Raw genomic sequence first — 23,303 nt, 5'->3', positions numbered from 1 at the left:
GACTTCTAGATTTTCGCGGAACTAATGTCTTCTTTGATATCCGTCCAATGATTTAAAAGTGAAAAATTTATCACTTTTCCTTTTATCTCTTTACATCCGTTTCGATGCTTTGAAGAAAACCTCAAGGTTCGAAAATCAAGATATGCAATTGGATTGGCAATATTAGTCGTTCTACTTGGATATTTTAAAAAGTGTTTCCAATTTGGCCTTTAAAATTGAGCCTTCTAATTGGACTTTCAAATTAAAGTTTCTAGTTGGACCTTAAAATCAAGCTGTGAAGTTGGGTCTTCTAGATCAAAATTTGAAGTTGCACCTTTCCACTAGGATCTTCAAAATAAAACTTTGAACTAGATCACCTAGATCAAATTTTTGAGGTTGGATCTTCCAGTAGGACAAAGTTTGCAGTTGAGCCTTCTAGATCAAAGTTTGAAGTTAGATCTTCAATATCAAAGTTCGTAGTTGGGTCTTCCAGAATAAAATTTGAAATTGGATCTTCATAATTTAGCTATTCATTAGGATCTTCAAAATCAAACTTTGAAGTTGGATCTTCAAGATCAAAGGATCAAAGTTTGAAGTTAGATCTTCAAGATCAGTGTTCGCAGTTGTATCATTTAGATGAAAAACTGGAGATGGACCTTCAAAACTGAGCTCTCCATTAAGATCTTCAAAATAAAATCTTGAAGTTAAATTTTCAAGATCAAAGTTTGAGGTTAAATATTCGAGATCAAAGTTTGAAGTTGGATCTTCAAAACTCAGCCCTCCAATAAGAATAATAATCAAGCCTTTATGTTAGATCTTGAAGATCAAATCTTGAAGTTAGATCTCCAAGACCAAAGTTTGATGTTAGAAATTCAAGATCAAAGTTAGAAGTTGGATCTTCTAAATGAAAGATATAGAAGTTGGACCTTCAAAATTCAGCTTTTCTTTGTGATCTGCAAAATCAAGCCTTAAGGCTAGATATTCCAGATCAAATTTTGAGCTTGGATGTTCTGGATTAACATTCGCAGTTGGGTCTTGTAGATCAAAGTCTGCAGTTAGACCTTCAAAACTCAGTTCTCCATTAGAATCTTCAAAATAAAGCTTTAATGTTAGATCTTTAAGATCAAAGTTAAACTTTTTAGATTAGCCTTCAAAGCCAAAGTTTAAAGTTGGATCTTTAAATTAAAAGTTTCCTGTTGGTCCTTCAAAACAGCTTTCTTCTTGTGCTTACAAAATGAAACTTTTTAGTATAGCCTTTAAAATGAGACAAATCATTCAAGATCATTTGAAGATCAATCTTGTGAAATAAGTATTTAAAATTAGACCTTCAAAATCAAGATTTTTCGTTTGGCTTTGGAAATCAAAGCATCCAGTTGATTTTAAAAATGAAACTTTCCAATTAAGATCTCTTAAAATCAAGGATTCAAAACGAACCATCAATATTAAGCACTCTAGTTGGATTAAGTCAAATTTTGAATTCGAACTTTCAAATTCAGGTTTATGGTTAGACCTTCAAAATTAAGTTTTTCAGGCTGATCTGTAAAATTGAAGTTGTTGCTTTTGAATCAAGGTTTGGAGTTTAACCTCTTAAATTAACATTTATGATTGGAACTTCAAAATTAAATTTGAAATCCTTGTAAGACTATTAAAATAAGCTTGCTTGCTACAATACCAAGATCAAGTTAAAATGCAAAATTTGAAGTTTAAAATAAAGATTTAAGACAAATCCTGAATGAACAAAATATAATCACTTTTTCAAGTTCTTAGTAGTGGAGCCGAATTTTTTTGGAATATTTTTCAATCTAAACTTTTAGCACTAAAGACCTTGTTGCTTTTGGAAAAATCAAATATCGTTTGCGGTGTAACGGGTGGCAAGCTTTTACGGTTTTGGCAAATTTTTGGAAATTTTGCTGTATGCTGCCTTGGTTTCATATTTTAGAATTTTTGTTTCATTTTCTTTTTTTTTATAGGTATTCTCTATATTTAATTAATCTAAAATTTACAAAAAAAATGCTAAAATATAAACAAACCCGTGCATATATTTTCAGTTTTGCAAAAAAACAGATCAATTTTGACAAACAAGTTTGTTACCCCTCAATTATCAAATTTTTAATATACAATTTTGGAAACCTAACAAATCTTTTTTAAGTTTTTGTAGAGTGAATCCGCCTGGGATTTACAAATTTGTTAGTAAGGGCTTGTTTACATTTTGTTAAATCAACAAATTTTCAAATGAATCTTTCTAACAAAACCTTTGTAAAATTGTACAAAACCGAGTACAAATTCACTGGGCTTTCGATTTGTTAAAGGCGTTAAAGGGAATCGCTTCGAACTTTTCAAAGAACCCCCAACCCATCATGTAACTTCTACATCGGCCTAAAGTAACTAAGGGTGACTTTTTTTTAACAAGGCGCCTTTCCTGTCGGTAGATTGATTAGAAAACAGAGCTTTCAGAAAAAAAGTGGCCAAACAAATCCACCTTGTTGTTCTTTTCTTGGCGAAACTTTTGTGGACCGACACGTTGAAAGGAAATCGCCTTATCTTTGATAGTGTCACATTGTTACAACTAAGTCAATGTGACCAATCTCTTTGTGCGGTAATTAAGGTATCGGAATGAGAGATATGTGGAATATTCAACAGAATGTTTTGTCAATTACCGTGAATGGGTTTGTAGCTGAGCTGAGAGCGGGTGTTTGAGTGGAAAATTGTATTTAACGTGTGCTGATGAAGGCACTTTGACACTTTTGTCGCTTATGTGCGGAAAACTAGCATTGTACCCGGTTGAGGCAATTGTATTGGGGAAACAATTGGAGTGTCAAAGAACGAAAGTGACAAAAAGTTCCTTCGTCCCTGTGTTCCTTTCTGCTGCTAGAACTGAAAAGTTGACAGGTGGAAGTGTGAAAATGGCTGCATTCCAACGTACCAATCTGTTCATTTTTCCTCCCTCCGACCCCATCCCCTACCTATATATGCCAGAGTTTTCCCATTCAGTAACAATAGGACATTCATGATCACATAGGACATCACAATCACATTGAATGGGAGCAGGAGAGCTTTTGCTCTGGCACGTTCCTGACAATTGTTCTAAGCACCGTTGCTCCCGTCCAAAAAAAAACCTCCCACCTGTTCTCTATGCATTATCTAGGCCCATAGGGGCAATTTTGGTTGACGATGAAAGGTGATTTAATGGATTCAAAATTTAGCACATAATTTTTTTCGGCGAAGGCAACAACTACATTTTAAGCACAGACAAATTGCCTCCCAAAGCCAATTGTTGAATGTACTTACGAGCATCATTAAAACCTTGAGCATCATTTATGCTCAAACCACAAAACTTTTCAAAACTCATGATTTGTGCTACAATATCATGAATATGAAATTTACAACCAAGCACTGTCTCAAGTTTACTTTCTCCCTGACCAAAAATAACTTTTGTTTATGCTATTTAGATAAAAGCTCTCCCCCATGAACTAATCCAACAGCAACTTACTTTTTTCCACCCCATCTCCCATATTGCTCCGAAAACCCCATCTTGTAAGGCAAGTTTTGAGAGAAACTTTTGTGGAAAATCTCTCCTATTCAGTGCAGTATAATCTTGTATTGAAATATGTGCTTACTTCTCATGTTTATTTCTAAAAGCTCACACAACAGCATAAACTTGCTTTTCTGTGAAATTTTCAACCAGAGTAATTCAAACATTACTTTGGCAGAGTCAATTTCACTGTCAAAATCTCTTCTTAAGCATTTTATGGTGCAATTTTTGTGGGCAAAATTACATTTCGTGCAATATGATTTATGACCTTTTGACCAAGAGGGGGGAAAGGGTGTGCGAAATGTCGAATAAGTGCCAAAATTATTATGTTTCACAGCACTTGGCAGTGTGAATTATTGCTGAATGGGTTTTCCTAATCTGGGAAATGTTATTGATTTAAAGGGTGCTGAAAATTGTTAAGGCTTTAAAGACGAAATGCTAATATTTGTTATTTAAAATTACAGGGGCATAACTTATTTAAAACCATCTAATGCCCTAGAATATTTATTGTTAATACATTGTACATTATTATTATTAATGTCCTAGAATACTTACGAATTAAACCAAAAAAACGGTCTAACGTAATTGTTATCGGAATAATGATCGGGTCCCGGTCAAAATCCCGAACGCCAAAATCCCGAAAGCCAAAATCCCGAAAGCCAAAATCCCGAATTCTTAAAAGTGTCACAGCTACACCCACGATTGTACCCGCGCTTGCTGGAGGCAAAGGGTAATTTTCTGTGTCTTAGAAAATTATTCTAAATATATTCCTCCATATAATTTCATCAATTTCAGGATTTTTAAAATTCGGGATTTTAGCTTTCGGGATATTGGCTTTCGGGGTTTTGGCCTTTTCGGGATTTTGGCCTTTTCGGGATTTTGGCGTTCGGGATTTTGGCTTTCGGGATTTTGGCTTTCGGGATTTTGGCTGCCACCGTAATGATCATACTACATATACATCACTTTCAGACTAATACGGTCTTCAGACCTAAGGCTTAGCCATATGGCTTAACTCACGATTTTCAGAAAAAACTTAATTTAGAATTTGATTATTAAATATAAATGACCAATTAGGTCCTCAAAAAATAATAAAATTTTTCGCTGTTTAAGATTTTGAGACCTTCAAGAACTAGTATAAACAGGGGCCCCTCGACATTTCAATCTTTCATACGTTTTTGCGCAGAGGCACTGAGGACTATTGGCAAGTTTTTTCCTAAAGAGAATTGACTTATCAATCTGATATATTTCGAAATTGTGCATTAAAAGCTATCTAAAAATACGTATTTCATAATGTTCGCCGAAATAATACAAGAACTACACGCAAATTTCTTTAAGTCGCGGTACAATATCTGCAAAATTTTTACAAGGAAAAGTGAAAAACAGCTTCACTTTTTATTAGGCTTGATAGGCCCCTGAGGCTAAACCTATAGCCTAAAGACCGTTTAATCCGTCTCTCGGTTTAATCTGAGAAAGGGCTTATGTAGTGTGAAACTTCTGGAAATAGAGTCAAATAAATATTTCGATTATAATTACATTAAGCCATCTCCCGGCTTAAGGCGTAATTGTGTCTAGAGCATAAGGCGAAAACAATTTGGGAGAGGATCCGCTAGTTTTACACATATGATTTTTTTCACTCATTATTTGCTAAAGCTTGACGAACTACCTTCAAGCTAAGTTAAACCAGACAGTTTTCCTTGTTCAGACAAAACGATCTTATTCACTCAGAAAAAGGCAGTTCTAACTTTGTATGGGACTTGCAAAAATACAGCTCTTGTCTGTAAGAATATTTTAAGAGCCGAATCAACCTAAACATGTCGTGCTTTGAATCAAGAGCTGTTTTCTAAAACAGATTAACTAAGAGCTGCCATGTCTTAAAGGAGAGAGAGAGAGTATCGTCTCTCTAGAAAATTTTCAGTGGCTTCCCAATGCTGTCAAATGGCAAACAAAATAATTCACAGTGCAATTAATTCGCAAAGTTGTGATTGTTTTCGCGAGTTTTTTCAATGAAATTATAGTGAAAATTGTGGGGAGATGCCCCTACAATTAGTAAAGTGTCTTGTGGTTCAAAAAAATGCAGTGCCGATAAGGATTATGTGAAAATTAGGTGAAATACGCTCAAAAGAAAATAGAAACAAATTTTTCTGAAAAATAAAACATTCTGGCTCATAAGCTCACTCGAGTATCTGGAGTGTTGTGCAACAGTGATTTTTTAGTTTGAAAACTTATAATAGTGAAATATTTAAAAAATATTTCTGAGGTGGTTCCTGTATAAAAAAATTGTAAACATGTCGGACGTCTCACTCGGCGATGGTCGGACGGTAAAATATCTTCCCAAATGTGAGTCTTCAATCACACAAAAATTGATAAATTTCTCTCAGAATTTAGAAGAAAATTATGGAATGTCACAAATTATGTATTATAAAGTGTATGTTAAAAAAAAACTGAAATTAAATTGTATTTTTTAATTGTGAGTCTACGTCAATTTTGTTGCGACACAGCAGAGAAAATTTGATACTAGTATCAAAGCTCATTATGCTTTGATTCAAGACGCGCTCAGTACTTAAAGTACGCTCAGAGTTTATTTTTGGCATTTTTGTAAATTCAAAGACTGTGAGTTCTTGAACCAAAGCATAATTCTCAAATACACGCTTTGTTTCAAGTAAAATAGTCTTTAACCCAAGAAATAAATGCCCGTTCTTGTTTCAAGAGCTAATTTAAGAGCCGTTTCCACAGAGCTCTTTTCTGAGTGTTGTTGACAGTTTGACGAAAGGATATCACTTCATATGGAAAATAACGAAATATTTGTAAATCAGTGCACCAACTGGATTTCTTGTCAAAAGAAGATCAATATTAACAAACATGTTTGTCATTAACAAACCTTCGACAAAACGGTCTAGAAGTGTTTGTCAAAGATATGATAAATTCCAAATTGACATCCCTTTGGCAAAATACATCATTTGCTTGTAAAATACTTTTAAATTAAGAGTTTACAACCCAAAAACAAAAATTTTGTTGAAACCAACCAACAGAAGGAAAAGTCGATAAACAAAAATTAAAAAAAAAACAGAAAAATAATTTTTCATCAATTTACTTCTAAGTAATAATAATGACGCGTGTATATAAAACCGGGAAAAAATTTTAAAATATTTATAAAAATCCAGATTATTATGTTTTTTATTCAATTTCTTTTTGTAATATCATAAAAAAATAGAAAAGGCAAATCAGGAAATACTTTTTAAATTCAAATAGGCAATGTCACATCAAAGATTTTTGTTTTAAATTTGTAAAGTTTTTGAGTAAATATTTAGAGATTTTAAAGAAAATACAACGTAAACAAAATACAAAAATATGAGTTTTTGCATTTGCAACTTTTATTATTATTATTTTGAATTTTGGTCTTTCATTGGTTATTCAAAATTTAAAAAATAATCAAAATATTAATAATAAAATTTACGGCGTTATATAAAAAATCATAAATTACGATTAATAGAAGTATAGAATATATTAGAAAAATGTAATTTGATTTTAAAATTTCATGAATTATTATATGAGCTTTGGATTTAAGTATTAGCTATATGGCCTTACGTCTCAAAATTCTTACAATGTCAAAATATTTTGAAAAAACTTGACTTAATATTGGATATTATGAAAGTAAAAGATACAAAATATCCCTGAAGAATTAATAAAAATGCTTGTTATTTAGAATTCCAAGACCTTTGGTCTAAGTCTGAAAATCGCTGTACTAACTGATCCTACAATGTAATCTTTAGGAAAAAATTCTTTAGGAGACAAGGGAAATAATAAAAAATAATATATCATGCGGTTTTTCATGCAAAAAATAGGCCAAGCCCCTTTTACTAAATGAAAGTTGCATAATTTTCATATCAACTTCTTTCACTTTTCCATTACTTTTCGTTTATAAATACCAAACTCATGAATTCTCTGACGGATCTAACAGTAGTAAGGGTTTTTCACAAACTGTTATACACAAACGGCTTAGAATCGTCGCCTACAGTTCCTCTGCATAAATTTTCCTTTGCATATTCTTTTACTTTCAAATATTGCAGGTTAAATATTCTTGAGGACGAGCCTTATAACATTTGGGCCCTTAACCTAAAATTTCTCCTTTTTTTAATTTTCTTCATCTTACGAGTGTCCAAGGTCAAAAAGATAGTTTATTCACTAACTGTAACGTATATTGATGAACAAATGTTCTTTGTAGGTGTGGCTTATTTGATATAGGCAGGAGTTTCCCTTATTGAGTTTTGAAATTTTCAAATAGAGAATTTTCTAAAACCTCCAGAGCTAGAAAAACAAACTAATATAGGTATTTTCTAAGGGCCGTATTGTTCTAAAAACTTGTTTTTAAAAAAAATATAGAAAATATTCTATTAAATTTAAAGGATACCGAGATAGGTTAAGAGTCTTTAGGGATGACTGGAACACCTGTATCCCATAGAAAATCCTACCGCCTTCTAAAACTATGTTTCGCTGAAGTAAATCAATAATCATTTTGTTCTGGCATCCCATTTTTGTCCTTAAAAGATTAAACAATTTATGATAATCTTCTGTGAAATTCTTAGATTAGACTGATAACATTTTTAAGGATTAGAAGGATGTCTCTTTGCTTTGATAAGGTTTTCTGAGTATTCCTTCTGCAACAAACTACAGCAACTAATGGTGTTTTGGGAGGTGAAACTCCGTCTTAATGCGGCTACTCAATTTCTGGAGTTTTTAATCCAAGATCAAAACTGCCTTTTCTCCAGAGCTTCTGACATACTCCTTCTCACACTCCTTCTCAGTGACTCGTTAAATAACCAACAAAGAAAAATTACCATGAAAGGCGTGGCCTCAGCTTTGTAGACGGATGTCTTGATCCCTTTTCAAATTAAAATAATAAGCAGATCATGTTATGGAAATCTTATAACATCTTCAATTTATCATATATTCAGAAACTGTTATACAAACTTCTGTTGGCTAAAATTAAAGTAAAATGGGCGTGGCCTAAAATTTTTCAGGATGGAATTTATAAAAGTTTCCTCACTTCATTTTTGCAATGTATTTAGCTTTAAGTCCCTGTTCCCTTTCCGCACCTGACGAGTCTATGCTGTATGAAAATTAATTTATCTGCAATTTGCATTGGAATTTAGTATAGAATTTCACGATTAATTTGGCCCCAATTCGCAATTGTAGGAATTCGTGTATTTCTCCAATTGGCTGGCAACCTGCAATTATTTGTAGCATTTTGTCAAAATGTTGGGTTTCTCAATCGAAAATTAATGCTATTACTTAGTGCATTCCTCTGGCACAAGACAAAAGAGGCTTTTCTCTGGTGCGGGAGGGGGAGGCAGACGCATAATGTCGAAAGAAAAAGTGATTGTTGAGAAAATTCATTGGGATTGTAGTGCAGTTTCGAGTCTTCCTCGTGACCATGGCATAATTCTGCCCTCATGCCTAACCACAACTGCGGGATATGTTGGTGTTTGTGGATGGGTTTGAAGATGTGTTGAGTGAGAAAAAAGTGAAACTGATGTGGTAGAGATCATGCCATGTTATGCATTTTTATACCTGTGCTACCTGTATGATTGCACTGGGGCGCATTTAAATTCCCAGACGTTGAAAAAAAAGCCGAATGAAATTCCCAACACATTTGTGTAGACTTGAGTCAGGGGAGATGAAGAAGAGCTCATACCTGGCCGAGTGTTGGTTTGATTGTTGAAAGGTGAAGGGGGGTCTAATTGTCTTCTTTTTGTGGCGGCCACTAAACCGGTTCCACGGCCATGACGTTATGTCCGCGCTTCGGAATCAAAACTCACGAGCAAAACATGCGTTCAAGGTGGCTCAAATAGCCGCTGATCTACCTGAAGATGTGGTGGTCAAGCTTAGGATGTAACATAAGAAAAAAAAGATTAAGACATACATCGGTGACCGGCTGAGGAAGGCCAAATTGTCCCTCTCTGTATGTGTCTTAAGTCTCTCCAAAAGATCCACTCTGAGATTCAACAAAAGATGTCTAGAACGATTTAAACTCAAAATAATTTCCTCAACTCTGATCTTAAGTGTTTTTCCTCAAGTGTTGGACAATTCAAATAATTTCAAGAGGAGGAGGTCTTCTCACTTCATTTTTTGATTAATTGCTATGGGAATTGTTGCAATAGAGAATCCATATAAATGTCAAGTTTCATGGCTCTGCGAATATTTTTTTTGGTCAAGACTATCTCGCAAACAAAATTCCTCAACACAATGACAGTCAGTGGTAGACCAGAAAAAAAAGTTTACAAAATTATCGATTGTGTCATAATTTATGCGAAGTAATTTTTAGACTTTCAGAAAATTTAATCATTTGGCTAAACAATCAAGTGGATGGCTCTTTTTTTTCCTTTCATCTTTTGCTTTAAAACATCCGTGTTTCTTTGCCGAAGAGTTGAAATGTGGAAATTTCCAGATACTCATCTCTGAGGATTGTTTATTTTTCACACGAGAAAAAAGGACGGAGGTCTGATCAAAATTTGCCCTGGTTTTTTGAAACAATTTCGAAATATCTTTTGCATTATGTTTGGAGCAGAGTTGTTAAAGGCATTGAAGAGTTTTATCTGGATAAGATAAAGATAATTCATTTTTCACCAGTTTAATAGAATTATAGAATATTTTTTGCATTGTCTAGAATTATAAAAAAAGCAGAGTATATGTTTCCTTTTAATTTTCGAAATTATATTTCATTTGCGGCTGCCGCCGGCTTCACAATCGATCACCCTAAAAAACAAATAAAAACTTGATTTAAAAACGGTATGTGGCAAACACGATGTAATTGAAGAAGTAAGTTGCAAGATGTTCCACGTTCGGAATGTTCGAACCAAAGATATAGAACTCTTCGTTGTACCAAATACGAAACATATCCGAAATTCAATGAAATCGTTGAGGTAAAATTTCGAAATGAAACGACTCAAAACCTAGGATGATTAACTAACGGATGGAGCATTTTAATTCAGAAATGGTATATATTTTTTAAAATTCTTTATAATTTTTAAGTCTTAGTTCCCAAAAAAATAAATATTATATAACACAAAATGGTAGGCACATGTACAGAGACTATATTTTTATTGAATTTAAAATGTTACTGGTGTTACAAATAGAAAATTTGTCAGAAAGATTCAAAAAATTGGGAATTTTACGTCTTTTTCATATAGGTTTTAGGAACTGTTACCCTCGTGCAATCATTATAAATTTTGAGCCAATAACATAACATTAGATGCTCTTTCATTTCGTAAAAGTTTTAAAATGATTGCATTTGGTTTTCTACTAAAACTAAAAAATCACTTAAGAAAAATATACCATACTTTTGTACGGAAACTGTATGAGAATGCTCCGCCCTGCTCAAAACAAACAAAGTTTGCGTAGCGGGGTCGAATAATGAGGGAAATATAGATAAATGTCTGAAGATATGGTTTTTTTAATGAGATGTCAGCGATTTCAAACTTTAATATCTCAAACCGTTTCAGTTATAGACCGGTTACGAGTTAGAAAAAGCAGCTTATTACTCATTTTTTTTCTTTTAATTAGGGTAAAATTAGGTCATTTGGAACCACGTATAATTTGGGACATTTGAGATTTTCTCACTTTTTTGGAAATTCAAAAGAAATAAATCTGTTTCTTTTCATCTTAATCGTCTTTTTCTTCTATTTTGCGGTCTTTGTTTTTTCTTTACTCATCTGAAACAGTCCCAAATTGTAAATGATTCCAAATTACCTCATTTTACCCTGGGAATGCATCTAGTAGAGGATTGCCCCAGGTATACTGCTTTCACTTTAAACATATGGCAGATTTCAATTATGCAAAAAAAATGAAAAACTTTGAAAATATTACTGTGGAACATACAAACATTTTTATTATTTTTTGGTTCTTGAGCAAATCTTACTAGAGGCGTAGTCTATTTTTGTACCTGTGGAATCCGGAAGTACTAATTTAAAATTATATTACAGTGGTTACCCAAATCATGTTTCGTTTATAAGATATTGAAACGTTTTATTAAAAATTTGAAATAATAAAATATATTAATCTTTGTTGATCTTACGGGGCGTTTTTCTTTCACAAAGTACAAAAATTAACGTTTAAAAAGAATAAATAAAATAAGAAAAACATATTCCGAAATTAACAATTAGGCCATAGATTCCTAGAAATCAGTGGCTTTGTATGATCCTTAAAAAGGAGACACTTTTGGAATCGGGATTAAAGGAATTAAAGCTCCAATACGACACTCGTAAACGGTTTTCTGACTAATAATTAAGCTCAGTTCTTCATGGTCTTCAAATCCTAAATAAAAACTATATTTTTCATTTATTGTAAAGATTTTTCTTTTTTTTCTTTTTCCAAAAAGTTTTGACCGGTAAGAAATTATAACAGTTAAGCCATGCAGTTAAGCCATGCAGTTAAGCCTTGGATATGAAGCCGGTATGGTAAAGTGTGTAGGGTTCGATATTGAATTATTTATCATTCTTCATTTAATATACTACGAAATATTACTTGAAATAGCGTGGAGTAGGTACTTTTCACCTGTAAACTTTTAATTTCTTGTCGGAATTAAATGAGTTTTAGTAAAGAAAAGCTTTTGAAATTATACCTACAGTGGGAATAATTAACATGGAGATAAGGGGTAATTAATACGTAATTAGACTGGCTCGAGTTTCTGGTTCTCCAAGAAATATACGGGTTTCCCGTGGGTTCCCAGAAATAATATATGAGTTCCCCGAGTTTCTTAAAGACACATATGGATGCCCTGGGTTCCCTAAATGTACGGATTCCCAGGGTTCCCTGAAAAGAAATATATGGGTTGCCCATGAGTTCCCTGAAAAAAGTTTGAGTTCCCTATAAGTCCCCTGAAAATTGTATAAGTTGCCCGAATTCCTCGTGCATTCCCTGACAAATGTATGGATTTTCCGAGTTCCCAGAGAGTTCCATAAAAAAAATGTATGGATTCCCAAGTTCCCTGAGAGTTCCCTGAATAACGTATGAAATTTCTAGGTTCCCCGTGGGTCTCTGATAAAATGTATGGGTTTCGTCAAGTCCTCCGTGAGTTTCCTAAATTTCATATCCGTGAGTTCCTCTAGTTCCCTTTGGGTTCCCAAAAATTGTATATGAGTTCCCCGAGCTCCCTGGAAAAAATGTATGGATGCCCAAGGTTCTCTGGAAAAATGTAAGGGTTCACTGGATTCCCTGAAAAAATATATGGGTTTCTCGGTTTACCTGAAAAACTATATGGGTTTCTCGGGTTCTTTAAGATTTCCCAGAAAAATGTATAGGATCCCCAGGTTCCTCGTGAATTCCCTGAAAAATGTAGGAATACCCAGGATTCCCTGAAAAAATATATTGGTTCTCTGTAAGTTTCCTGAAAATTTTATGGATTTCCGGATTCCCTGAGAAATGCATAAGCTCCCCATGAATTTATGAAAAAAATGTATAGCATTTCGAGGTTCCCCTTGTGTTCTCTAATGAAAAGTATGGGCTCCTTAAGTCCTCCCTGAAGTTCCTAAGTTCCCTGTTCGTGGGTTCCTGTAATTCGCCAGATTCCCCATAGGTTCCCCGGATTTTTTGGGTTCCTCATGGGCTCTTTGAGTGCCCCGTGGGTTCCTTGATCAAACTGGCTCAAATTCTCCGAAATAAGATACCCTTGTGTGGATATAATACCTTTTAATGTATTAATAGGCTGCCAGAACTACGTATATACTTTGAATTAAAAGTATAGTTTTGAAAACTTTAAAAGCTTTAAAGGTACTCTTAAAACCCTTAAGCTTTAAAAGTAATGGACGATTCCCATTTATACATGTTTCCCATGTTCCTATACTATTCACAATTCATTTTAAAGCGAATTTTAATTATATAGAGGATATAATAATTAGTTAGAATATCACAACTGAGCATAATAGTCGTCTTGCAATTATATTCATTCATATCTTGTAATTGTTATTTTAGTTTAGGTGTTGAAAAGTGCTTGGTCCACACTATTTCGTAAATAAAGTATTCAAGATTAAGTGCTATTTAATCATGAAATTTCTTTGAATTTCTGTTGAGATTCTTTACAATTTCTTTTGAAAAATTTAATGATTAATCACCATTTGAAAGTGGAGTTTATCATTAACTGGCCTTAACCTTAGTGTTGGAGAAAACTTACTAATTTACATTTAATAAGCTTATAAATCTTATTTAAAAAGGTATTAACAATTTATGGTGATGAGAGTCAGGACTAACCTTGACAATTCTAAGTACACTGAGAGAAATCCGAAAAAGTTAAAATAACATTCCGGAAATGTTAATTTTACCCTGCAGTATTGATCCAAAATCAGTGTAAATATTACCGTTTTTAGGTATATTAGGGGTTAAAGTAACCCTTTTTTCATGTTAATTTTACCCTTAAAGAGGTGTAAAATTAACATTAAAAAATGTTGATATATTTTTATACCTAAAAAGTGTTAAAATTACGAGGAAAAAAAGTCAATCGCACCCTCTTTTTTTTCTCAGTGTATGAATATATTAGACCTCCTTAATCTTAAACATAATTAAATTAGGTTTAAAAATTCTGTCTCAGAGATTAATTCAGTGAAAGAGAATGAATGATTCGGCCAATAAAACTGGCGTTTCTATTGCCTTAAATGTTCTAAAACTAAACATCTGCAAATTTGTCTGAGTTCAGCAAGAACAGGTGGTTTCTTGCGTCATTAAACCTCAATCCGCCACTGCCCCAAAGAAGTGATTGTGTATATGTCTCCATTAGGATGAAGAAAAGCGGGAAAATGATGGGAGATTCTCGAGTTTGTTAGTCACAGTTGAGAATGATGATTGTAAAACCATTCGCTCAATTGATTTTAATGGGCCTCAAATGACACTAAATTAAGACAATTGCTTTCAATTTTTACACAACTCCCATACTTCCTCTGCCTCACTTTTTGCCGTCTTCTCCCCAATCTTCTTGTTCCACCCATTCAATTTTCTCAATGTTCATTGCTGTGTCAAAAATGCTGGTGACTACAAAATGTGGGTGAAGATGGCACTTTTTTTTGCCCATCTAACAACATCTTGAGACACATCGGTAGAGTGAGAATTCTGGTTCAAAAGGTTCTGATTGTTCTTGTGATTTCATGTTTTGGGGTCTTTAGGGTTCTCTTTTGTTTTAAATTTATTGTGAGATTTAGAGATAATAAGTTTGAAAAGGTGGAGTTCAAATATTAAGAAGACAAAGTCCTCGAGATCCTGCCTTTTCGCCTTTTCGTCTGCTTTTGTGTGCATCTCAAAATCAGAAGATGTTCAAGGTGAACCAGGTTTTGGATCACTCGCAAAATATTAGCTGAATTTGTGCTAAGGTTAGTCTGGCTTGCCATGACTGTGATCTTTAGGTTGACAAATGGGAAATTTAGTAGAGGCTGACATAAGAAAAATCAAGAAAGAACTAGACAATTGTCAATGAATTAATATAGAATTTTTATTGATCAAATCTTTTATTCAAAATAAGCCACGCCCTTTTAATATTTTTTTTGCTGATAAGTAATGGCATTTCAGTTACAGGAAACGCTCTGAAAAAGAATTACTTACACCGACTTGAACAAAAAAAAGAATATTTAACTAGAAATTCTGGAGTTTTCCTGGCAAAATTGCTAAATTATTAAATACCTAAATTAAATACCTATCAGAAATGTTTGCTTAAAAATAGACCACGCCCCTTTAATATTTTTACTGCTAAACAATGACATTTGGGTTGCAGAAAATATTCCTTAGAGGAAATACTTAAATCGAATTGACTATTTTACTAATTTATTGCTAAATTACCCAACAAAAATGTTTACAAAAAAGAGGCCACGCCCTTTTAATTTTTTAATGATAATTATTATTCATTTATATGAAATACTGCGAAGAGAAAAAAATTAAAACAAAAATTAGACAAGGATTGAATATTTTACTAACAATTTTGAAATTTATACTTGCCAAAATATTATATTCATCAAAATGGCTTCTCTGAAATAGGCCATGGCCCTTTAAATTTTTAATTGATAGAAAATTATTCAGTTACAGAAAATACTTTGAAGGGGAATAATATAAACCAAATGTGAACTAAAATTGAATAATTTATTAACAATTTTCAATTTTTTACTAACCAAGCAGCTGAATTACAAATAAAGAACTTTGCTTTTGAGTAGACCACACCCCTTTAATTATTTTTGCAGGGAAACAATGATTGTTCTGTTACAGGATATACATTGACAACGAATAATACAAACCAAATTGAACCAGACAAGAATATTTAGTAACAATTTAGGGCGTTTTACTGACCAAACTGGGAAATTACTGATCAAAGATGTGTACTTAAAAATAGGCCACGCCCCTCAATTTTTTTACTGATTAAGAGTGACTATTCACCTATTGGGTATTTTTCGAAAAAGAAAAGTTTTGTTAAAGAACTGCACAAAGAGGAAAAAGGCCACGCCTTTCGGAATTGACGCTCACTGCTCTAGCAAATGAGAGTGCTATAGCAATATGCAAAATGTTTTTGTAAGAAAGAGATGAGAATGTTGATTTTATGAAATCGTCCGGATTTATAGTGAGTAGCAGGGGCATTACTAGCCAAATGCTGATTAAAAAGTTGCAACCAAAAAAACATTCAATGACAATAGCGTCATTTTTATATTCAATCAAAACATATAAAGGGGCGTGGCCTATTTTTTTTTGTAGCCATATCACAGTAGAAAATCGAAACTACGTGGATTTTATACAAGTTCATCCTAGGAAACTTTCTTTATCCGTTTCTCCTTTAAGAAATTCGAACATTAAAAACATTTATATTAGAACGAAAGCTATGTGACTTCACCGATTGCCCGATTTTCAAAAATTTATTGAAATGAAAATTTCGGTTTTCGAAATACAAAGATTTTAACTAACATTTAAAGCAAAATTCATTCCTTTAGTCACTTACAATATCATGCAAATTACTCAAAGACAGTTTTTGAGCCAAGATGACCACATCGATGACAATCACTTGAGTATTTCAATAAAATTCCCAAATTTTCAACGAGAAGAACAAAAAGAGAATGAACATTCAAATTGAATAGCCTGTAGTATTTATCCCATCGTAAACGTCTATTTCGCATTTCTATTAACATCATCATCAACATGGCATAAATTTATGTCAATATTTTCGTACGCACACACACCTTTGTAATCTTTCTCAGTGCTTTTTTTTGCTTTCTCGCTAAAAGTGTCATCAGTAGAATTGCCAGCATTTTATTTACTCTCTTGCACATCTTATTCACATTACTTAAGACTCTGACGCCGTTTTGAGACGCACTTTAAACAAGGTATTACCCAGAGGAAAAAGTCTCTCTCTCTTCGGTAAATTTTCCAAGAATGGAAGGAAGAGAGGCTTTTCATGTCATTTACCTGGCAAAAGGTAAAGAAGTAAATTGAGTTGAAATTGAAATGAATATTTAAAAATGTTGATGTGAATGAAAATTATAATCTCACGATATAAATTGTTTATGTATTGTTGACTCCGAGAAAGATTATTAGCTCTATTTCTGAGATTTTTGCTCTCTCTACCAAAAGACTTGTTGAAAATTTATACTCCTCCACTCTCATTTTTTATTTCTTTTAATTTTTTTCTCCTCTCAAGTAGATATTTTTATTGAAATACTGAGTGACGATGAAAACCGGGTAAAATGAATGATGGTATAAAATGAAAAATTCAAGAATTTTCAACACTTTTCCCATATGAAAAAGAAACTCTCCTATACTTATTTACTATGTCCACCATCAGTTTGAATATATTTTATTTAACTTCCACTCTCACTGTTTCGTGGCTTTTTGCTGAGACTATCTTATGAAAGTGACAATCTGAAAAATTGCACTTCTCTTGAAATTAATAAAATATCAAAGAAACGGAGAGATGGCAAAAAAGCGTTTATAAAAATAGACATGAAATTCATTCACTTAATTAAATGGCTATGTATTCTGCTGAGAGAGGAAAAATCACTAGAAATAAACTTATGGTGGCTTCTTGCGGAGGTTAATAATTCCTTCATTCCGCTCTAAATACATTGTATCGTACAAAAATAGTATAGCGGAAAGTGGGGCAATGAGAATACAATGCAAACTATTCATCTTTTTGATGTTACGCCTGTAAATTAGGCAAAACAATTTTTGCCGTTTATTGCTACTTGGGTGGCAGTAGCTCCGATTCTACTGAACCGATTGAATTCTTCCCAATGGAAAAGTGAAAGGCCTTTAAATGATTAACAATTCTGTAGAACCAGTAAAGTTCGTAAAACCAACACCAAATACCTACCAATACCTACGTAGAGGCACTACGACTTTATGTACCGTAGATACAGGTGACTTTGGACTCCGGTAACTATAGGTGACTACATCTCTTCTTTTTGTGAGCTCTTCTTTAATTCAAAAACTTAAAGATGGTTCAGAGACCACAAGGGCACTTATGGTCTAATGATAAACATTAGGTGCTGGAACTAAACCTGCATCTACAATGTGTTAGACAGCGAGAAAAAAATTAAAGAAACGAAAAAATGCATTAGAATAAAGTGATATAAGTTGGACATAGTGTTACAAGTTGGACAGGGATTTTTTCTTGATAAATACAGTACTAAATTTTTTTAAGCACAAGGAACCAAATTATAAAACTAAAGCATTAGAAATATACAAATAAAAATGAGGTACTAAATTTATCAAGAAAAAAGCCCTGTCCAACTTGTACCATTGTTCAACTTGTACCATTGTCCAACTTGTACCACTTTATCCTACCTCTCTTCCGTTTTATAGAAAATTGCATGAGCGTTCGATTATTATTTTTGTTTAAAATAATTTTGAAGTGAGATGTTTCGAATTTTCAGAATTACGATTCACGCAAAAATTGAGCACTCAGCCAAGTAGAGCAAACCTCCGACAATCTCAAATACAGGTTAATTAATTTAGTTGTCAAACCCGTAGAAGTTTAAAATTTTTCATAAAATTTGTAAATATGTAAAGCGCTTAAAGGATCAACACTAAAAATCTGATTGTTGCCCTGAAACCAAAATGAGTTTTTGAGAATTGCTTGCCGCTTTTCGCAAATTAATTTTTGGTATTACAGACTCCAGCAGTGTAATTCAACATATTTTGCATGGAACAAGCTTGGAAAAAGCTTGTGAAATAATATTTAAGAAACCATTTTTATCCGGCGGTGATGATGCGACTTTCAGTGTTGATACATCCAAGGCTTTCCTTAGTAACTTAATTTTCAGTTTTCCAAGACTTTTCTTGCAATTTAACAAAAAATAACAAAAAAGTTTGTCAAAAGGATGTTGTTACATATAAAATGTAAGAAAAAGTTTTGTCAAATTCGTAAGTAATATCCTTTTGAAATAATGAAATGTTTCCGAATTACCCCATCTTACCCTAAATAGTTATTTCCTCAATATTTCTTCTAAGGAAAACTATAACATCCTACTGCAAGGTCTAATTCGATCCATGGCTAAGTCTGCCACGGCCCCCTTTACACCTCTTTTAACTTACCGTTCTTCTCTTTACTGAAACTGTCTATTATAGGGAAAAGCGGAGATGTATGCAACTCTTTTCCTTCCTTTTAACTTTAAGGAGGGAGCCTGAAATACAAGGTCAAAAAGATATGTTTTTTTTTTATTTTTGCTTAAGTCGATAGAGAAGCTATTTAAGAATACACCAAGAAAAATCAGAAGCTAATTCAGCGTATTTTCGAAGATACAGGGTCGAAAGCAAAGGAACGTCTAGCGAATTTTCAAGAGCTAAAAGCCAAACATCCAAAACTTTGATACGCATATTTTATATCTCTCATTTTTACAATTTTGTTGACTTAATGAGAACCATATCAAAAAATCTTATTGCCCGAATGAAATTTTTGAATTTGAACCCAAATGGTTTTTGAAAAACAAAAATAACAGAATGTTACCGGTTGACAGATAGATAGATAAATTTATTCATCAACAATGCTTTCAAAGTACAGTTTCGTTTTAATGAAATCCCGTGTAGTTTTCAGTGTCCACCGCCGTCTTAGCGTTCGTGTCTAACCTCCAGAGTAAAACGATGAAAATGCTCTTTCTCAGGTCTTACATACCAGTCATGTAAGAACACGTTCGAATTTTTTAAATACACAAAAATCCAATAAAAGAAGGACAAAAGAAGATTCTGCTCTATTGAAACTGCACTGTCTTTAAAAATTGTGAGAAGTTAAAAATGGTACTTGGGTTCTTTGTGCTTAAAAAAATTTAGTACTGTATTTATCAAGAAAAAATCCCTGTCCAACTTGTACCGGCGAATTGTCCAACTTGTAACACTATGTCCAACTTGTATCACTTTACCCTAATGCAATTTTTTTCTTCGTTTGTTTAATTTTTTCTCGCTGTCTAACACATTGTAGATGCAAGTTTAGTTCCAGCACCTAATGTTTATCATTAGACCATAAGTGCCCTTGTGGTCTCTGAACCATCTTTAAGTTTTTGAATTAAAGAATAGCTCCCGAAAAGCAGGGATTAGTCACCTGTAGTCACCGGAGCCCAACGTCACCTGCATCTACGGTAGATAAAGTCATAGTGCGTCTGGTGTTGGTTTTACGAACTTCACTGGTACCACAGAATTGTTAATTATTTAAAGGCCTTTCAATTTTTCCTGGGGAAGAATTTAATCGGTTCAGTAGAATCGGAGCTACTGCCACCCAAGTACTCTTACTGAACTGTACGCCATTTGGGACAAGGTCCCATGATGTCAAAGAAGTCAATATTTTATTCAATAATCTGTGTTTTTTCAAAAACCTTTTAAAAAGCTTCCAGTTTGACGATTTTCTTCGGTTTTCCTTAATTTAAATACATAATAAGGGAAATGAAGCACCTTTGAATTGGGGCAGCTATGTAATTAGGCTTTTTCTCCTATTTTTAACATAAAGCGAGACCTTATCGTGATATAATTTAGTTCCACAAACCAGTTGAGAAGCTAAATATATTATGATTAGGCTCAATTATGTTTAAAACTATGAGAAAATACCCATTTTCAAAGCTGCCCCAATTAAAAGGTGCCTAACTTTCCCCCATACTTATCGGAAATTTGATTTTCTTATTAGCCAATTTATTAGTCGCTTGATTGTTTACTTCTTTTCCAATGAAAAAGAATAAATAAATAAATTCTAATTTAGGCTCTCCCCTTAAGGCATTATTCTTGAAAAAGCAGAAGTGCTTATGTCGAATTTGGGCTAATATCTCCAATTTGGCTGGGCAGACATTAATCAAATTAATTTAATTCGATTTCTTTTATTAATCCAAGAAAAATCCATCATGTCCAAAACTACTCCTATTACAAGCATCCCTGCTTTCTCCTATTTTTATGTTTTAATTTGCGAATATTTCTAACCCACTTTCCGGAAGAAGAAAGCATTTCTACGTAGAGATTTGTTATTCCGGATTGGATTCATAGGATTTCCCACAAATTTGTGATCTTATAGGGAGGGTGGGGAGTTTAGAGCACACATAACTCTCGAAAATAAAATTTTGGGATAACAAAATAGTAAATGGAAAATTTTCTGTGTATTTTCAAATAGTCAATTTCCAAGAGAAACTATCTCAGCATGAATATAGTTCATAATTCTTTACCAAATGATTAAAGAATTAAAATCAGGATGATATTTTGGCCTAAAATCCTACAAAGTAATGCCCCTAGACACACTGAGGACTTAAACCGATAGACGACTTAACGTAATTATATTCAAAATAATGATCAGACTACATTTCCATCAGTTTCTGAATAATCTGTCTCTCGGTTTAAGTGGTAAGTGAGTCTAGGGCATATTGCTAATTGCAATGAGAGAATCCGAAGCTTTGATTATGCTTATCATCTATTTGTCAAATGGTTTTTAAAGTGGATCCTAAATTTGTAATCGAATCGCCTCATTCTTCTCAAAATAATTTTATAACCTAAACCCAAGTTAAAATTTTGAAAGTTTACTATTTTGGCGGAATTTTAAGACCTTCACCTTTTCATCGTCTTTAGAAAAAAATCTACTTTGTTTTCATTAAAACCAGTATGATTTATTGAATACCACATCTGAAATCTTCTAAACCTAAGCACATTTTTATATAAAATATTTACACACAAATTGGGCATCTAAATCAAATGGAATATCCAGTCGTTAAAGTCGGAAAATGTGAAAAGATATTTTATTAGGTGTGTCTGGTGTTCAAATACTTCACACCAAGAGAGAAATATCGATTCTTCAGCATGCTTCCAAAATACTTGACTGAGTTTAATTGCCACTTTATCGAGGCATTTAATTTATTGGTTGAAATGCCTCTGTTAGAGATAAGAGATCTTGTGAGGAAATCCGAGGTAGAGAGTCTCAAGTTTTGCGACCCATTCACCCTCCTTGACTTTTCATCCTTGACATTGTCCTGGTTTGCGCGCCTTAATCTCTCTCTCTCTCTTGGTGGGCAAATTTTGTTGAGGAGGCTGGGAAGGATGTGCCTTGCTGCAGATTTCAAACTGGGGAGTAGGAGCTTCTGCCTTGCCAAATTGACTCAATCAGAGAAATCTTGAGAGGAATCTATGCTGATTGGGAAGCCCTCCAAAATCGAAATTCAATACTTTGTCATGAAAAGCATTAACCTAACTTTATGCCTAGATGCCTCATTATCTCAATTCAATGGAAAATCTTCTATTTTCCCAATAAAGCTCTGTATATAAGTTATACTTATACCATATAGTTGATGAATTTCCATTGACGAAATAATTACGTGATTTATGACGGGAAATTTGAGACTTTTCGAAATTTGTCGGAAAACTTTGAATAATGTAGAATGTGAGATTAATCAAGTTGATGTCAAATTGATGTCTTGTATCCAAAGTGCTAAAATTCTTTCTCTCACGCCAGTGTAGAAGCATGTGCTCTTGTGGCATCTAAATACCCCAGAGAACACATTTTATTGATGCCAAGACAAGATCATTGATGAGAGAAATTCAAATAGCACGCTCCTCATTCTTTTATTTTCTGGGGTGAATGGTGCTAAATTTTTCCTCAATGCACATAAAACTTTTATCGAGGGCATTTGTCTTTGAAGTCAATCTATTTGACTTTTTAATTTATGTGAAACATTTTCATTTTGTCGATTTGATTTTTTATTCCACCACCCACAAGTTGTGGATGGTGTTCGTGCCAAACAGCCCCATCCCTCTTCCCGCACGTTTGCAGAAATTTGTGAAGGATGAGAAGAAAATCACAATATTGCCGAGTTATTTGCTTACACAGGAGCAGCATTAAAAAAGTAGAAGAGAATTCTACAATGTGTTTTGTTGTCAGAGTTGAAATCGGGCTAAAGGAGATTATCTAGAACGTTTTGATTAATCTATGGGGTTGAAAAGTTCTTTAACAAATACGACATAATAATAGAAATACTGTTCCTGGCGTTCCTGGAGTTAGGATTCGGTATACCGTCATTATTAGACAAAAGCGAATCCCAGAAAGTTATTAGATCAATACCACAGTGAGATTTGACCAGTTTATTAATGGAACAATAAATGTCAATCCCATGATTGGGTAGAATCAATTTCGGAATAGTATAGAATAATCAACGTTATAATCCCAAAGTCAATCCCAAAATGAAATAGGGTTAATTTATAGACTGGGATTGCTCTGTATATTATGACAATGCGTCCGTCCTTAAGAATTAGATAAAATAATGTCCAAAATTATATTGCTTACACGATATAGACAATTTCTAGGTAGCATAAAGCTTGTTACAAT

General features: G+C 33.3%; 1 protein-coding gene across 24 annotated transcripts in view; it reads left to right on the top strand.

The window, feature by feature from the left end:
* LOC129798300 (polypyrimidine tract-binding protein 2) overlaps positions 1-23,303 on the top strand; it is a 712,220-nt gene that overhangs the window by 224,684 nt on the left and 464,233 nt on the right. The gene's annotated exons all lie outside the window — the stretch shown is intronic.

Source organism: Phlebotomus papatasi, chromosome 1 (assembly GCF_024763615.1).
Source record: "Phlebotomus papatasi isolate M1 chromosome 1, Ppap_2.1, whole genome shotgun sequence".
Lineage (NCBI taxonomy): Eukaryota > Metazoa > Arthropoda > Insecta > Diptera > Psychodidae > Phlebotomus > Phlebotomus papatasi.
This window is presented reverse-complemented; position numbering and strand designations above follow the sequence as displayed.